We start from the raw sequence: 4,021 nt of genomic DNA on the forward strand, positions 1-4,021 counted from the left end.
GTTAAAAAAATTCAAATATTGTCTGGAATATCCAAAAATGTTCCTGTGTTCGAATATTGTTTAAAAATTTAAACATTATCCTGGAATTTAAAAAATCCCATTTTTTGAGTTGTCTGTTCACAAATTTAGGAAATGTTTGTGTTTCAAGAAATGGTTAGTTCATAAGAAAATGTTCATGTTGATTTATAATGAATAAAATTGCAAATTGCATTGAACATACAAAGGATGAAGGGGGTGCTAGGCAGGCTCACGCTATCCACGTGTCGCTATGAATAGTCCATGAGCGAGCGGCCCGCATCACCCCCACCCCCACCACAAGCCGTCAGCCTGCATCTCTGCTCGCACACCAGGCGCCGCTCCCCCGCTCCCCCGCTCCAACCGCCTCTCCTCCGCTCCCCTCCCCTCTCACGAACCCTAGTGCCGCCACACCCCGCACAGCGGCCGCATCCCTTCCCGCTCTCAACTCGCCGCGCAGCCGCCGCATCCCTGCCCGCTCTCCACCCACCTCGGTCGCCCCCTCTCACACCTATCCTCTGCCCCGAGACCCCCAGCCACACAATCCCAACTCCGGCGGTCTCCTCTCCCTCCAGCGCCGCCGCTCTACCCTCTTCCATGACCCTCACCTTCCTTCCTCTTCAAAGGAAGGGATGGGAAGGGAAGGGGAGGGGAGGCCCCAGATCGAGCGGAGCGACACAGCGGCACCGGCACGGGTGCGCCGTCGTCTACCTGGTCCTCGAACCGGCCGTTCCCCTACTGACCATGGCCTCCTCCCCCTCTCTCTGTATCTCCCACACGGCGGCGCGGTGCAACCGGCGGCGATGGCTTTCTGGCAGGCACGCCACTTCCTGTTTTGCGGCGTGCGCGGCACCCTCCTCGACTTCAACTCCCAAGCATCCTTGTGTGTTGTGTCTGAAAATCCCGTGGCTAATGCAAGACATGCCCCTTGTTTTCTCAAAATCAATGAATGGTTCCAGGCAAATAACTAGGTCTGCAAGAATGATTTTATACGTTCAATGCTCGTTCAGTTTGGTGCTTGTTTGAATGTTTCTGCATTAAGCTTTCTTAGACTCCTCGAATTCAACTGCGCCAGCGGTTATGAATTCACAGTATACTTGATATACTCCTCAAATTCAACTGAGCCCGCGGTTATGAATTCACAGTATACTTGATATAGGGCAATATCGATGTCTTCTGAACCTTTAGATCAGTATTTCAAAAGAGCATCAACGGAGTGAGAGTTCATTTCTTTAGAGCATTTGTTATAATCCACCATTTTGTATTTGCCAATTGCCTTAATTTTTCTCTATCCACTAGGCCCTCGGCATTCTTAGAAGGTCGTCTCATAATTTCTGTGATTCTTCCCTCTATAGATGGCTTAAAATGGAGGCTTACATGCCCAAGGCAGGTGGTTAAGGCCCTCTTTAGTTGGTGTGGCAGTGGTGAGTGGAATGCACGATGCAGCAGCCTGGAGAAGTGGCCAACACGGCTTAGGAAGCGCCCCACCTGTGAAGCGATACATCTGATGCCAACATACCAAGGTGAGCATCGCCTACTTCCCCACTTTGTATATATGCAAGCCTGTGTGATTTACTCTGCTTCTTCCTCCCCTTTTAATTAATTAATCTCTTACTGAGTAGAGCATGCTCTTTAGGTTGTTAGCACAAATGATATAGTTGAATTAGTCTTCTTTTACTGGTGGTTTTTGGTAATGACTTACTATGCTTCACATATTTCGAAAAGCCTATGCATTTACATTTCTGCTGTCAGAGAAACACGTTCTTAAGGTAACTGCAGGCAAACCAACAGATTCGACTTCCGTTGTGCACATGTTGTTTTATTGAATGTCACACCTACTTTCTGCAAGATATGACTTTGCCGGTCTCAAGTATTACTTTCACTTATTCGATGGTGTTCATATAGCACATTGGTTTATGGCAATGTTTGGTGTAATTTCATAGCATCCTTACAATTTTCTTTGTTCATCTGGACATCCATGTAGGGACTTGAACTCATGAACAAGGCATCATCCTTATTGCAAGATATAATCCTGGCCGGCGGAAGTACAGTGACACAAAGAACCCGGGCGCCGTCTGCTTCCTGCATCGGCAATCAAGCGGCGGAGCTTCCAATGGGCAGAAATGCGTGCGTGTTGGACTTATGACACAACTGAAGTATGTAACTGCATTTTGTTATTCCATCTCTTTCTTATTTTGTTATGTGTTTATACTTCAAACATAGGTTAGGGACCTAGAATACATCCTGTGCGGTTACCATCAAAGTTGTAGTTGTAGGTTATAGTTACAATCCTTCAGAAATAATCACGAGTTGGCCTATCATTGTTGTCAGGAACGCACATTATTGCCCTTATTGTGTACGTTCATTTTTCCTTAAAAAAAGGTAATGCACACGACACGATAGGGATACATCATGCACAACATCGGAAAATGCTACATAAAGGAGGAGAGTCTTACAATACATCTTGCTAAATTATGGTGTGTCTCTATAGTACCCAAGGGTCCAAGAGAGTCTTACAATAAAATGCTACATATAACTAAAAGAGGAGAGTCCCTGCTGTGAATAGCAAGTCAATTTCTACCAGGGAAAACTAATAAATTCATTTTATATTTCAATGCTAAATTTACTCGAAGATTATATTTCTGTATTTCCAATATGGTGTGGAATGAGCGTACTATAATAATTAAGGATAACTTGTCGCTTCTGACAAAGTGCTCCACACACGACAATGTCGGGACGATAACTGCATGACCGAGGGATCCAGCGGCCGCTGCTGGGCTGGGCTCGAGATTCCTCGGCTGGATTTAATCATCATGCACGAGTCGTCCAAACTCTATCGTCCCCGTAGCACTGCTCCAAGCTAATAGTCTGAGTGTGTGTCTTCTTCATTTTTACGTTCATCAGTTTGTACCTTTTTTTTGAAATATTCAATATATTTGATAGTAGGTCTGGTTTTGCCTATCTTTCCTTGGTGTTGCCTCCAAATTGATTTCTTTTTTTCTTTCAAGCTACAACAGTGAGTTCACCTAAGTATCTTGATGTGTCCTCGTATATGTTTGGCTTTTTGTTGGAATGTTGTTGGTTGTCCTCTGAAGCGACACTTCTGATGCCAACATACCAAGGTGAGCTTCACCTACTTCCCCACTCTGTATATATGCAAGCCTGTGTGATGTACTCTGCTTCTTCCTCCCCTTTTAATTAATTAATCTCTTACTAAGCAGAGCATGCTCTTTAGGTTAATAGCACAAACGATATAGTTGAATTAGTCTTCTTTTACTGGTGGTTTTTGGCTATGAATAAATGGACCTAACTATTGTAAGCATGTGGACATGCCCATATTAGGCATCCATTCCAGGTTTGAATGAATTCTGACACCATTCACATGTTGTAACATGTCCGGCCATTTATCGGCCTTTTTTCACCGTGAAAACTCAAAAAAATGCAAAAATTGTTAAAAAACCCAAACAATTTGACATGACACCTTGAATTGGTCATGGGCCCTGAAAATAAATTGGGGCCATTTCAAAGGTGTCAAAAAACAATGTGCTCTCATACGGAGCCTTCTGACCACCCCGGACACCCACCGTTGTACATGGTCTAGTTTCAAACATTTTTAAATGACACCAACATATGCTAGCAGATGGGCATGCCCATGGTAGGCATCAATGACATGTTTTAACGAATTCTAACACCGTATGCGAGTTGTGCCACGTCCAACCATTTATTGGCCATTTTTCACCTAGAAAACTTCACAAAAGTGCATGATTTGTCAAAAATTAAACAACTGAGCACGGTGCCTTTAAATTGGTCATATAATCACATGGAAAGAATTTGAGCTCATGTGATGGATACCAAGAAAACGTGCTCTCAAACGGACCCTTCTGGCCTACGTGAACACCCTCCATTGAACATGATCTATGTTTGGACATGCATGGAATAATCCCAAAATTTCCAGCCAGGTGGACATGCCCATGGTAGGCATCCATGCCAGTTTGAATGAATTTCG

At 44.3% G+C, this 4,021-nt stretch overlaps 1 long non-coding RNA gene across 3 annotated transcripts; it reads left to right on the forward strand.

Annotated features, from left to right (window-relative positions):
* Window positions 1–367: 367 nt before the first annotated feature.
* On the forward strand, window positions 368–3,299 carry LOC125524838. Of its 3 annotated transcripts, XR_007290979.1 has the most exons (4): window positions 368–986; window positions 1,371–1,538; window positions 2,000–2,171; window positions 3,024–3,054. It is a non-coding gene; the product is annotated as an uncharacterized LOC125524838 (long non-coding RNA). The 3 variants fall into 3 exon arrangements; XR_007290978.1 differs by having other exon boundaries at window positions 368–1,538; window positions 3,033–3,299; XR_007290977.1 differs by having other exon boundaries at window positions 368–1,538.
* The last annotated feature ends 722 nt before the right edge of the window (window positions 3,300–4,021 follow it).

The sequence above is a fragment of the Triticum urartu genome, chromosome 7 (genome assembly GCF_003073215.2).
Source record: "Triticum urartu cultivar G1812 chromosome 7, Tu2.1, whole genome shotgun sequence".
In the NCBI taxonomy this organism is placed as follows: Eukaryota; Viridiplantae; Streptophyta; class Magnoliopsida; order Poales; family Poaceae; genus Triticum; species Triticum urartu.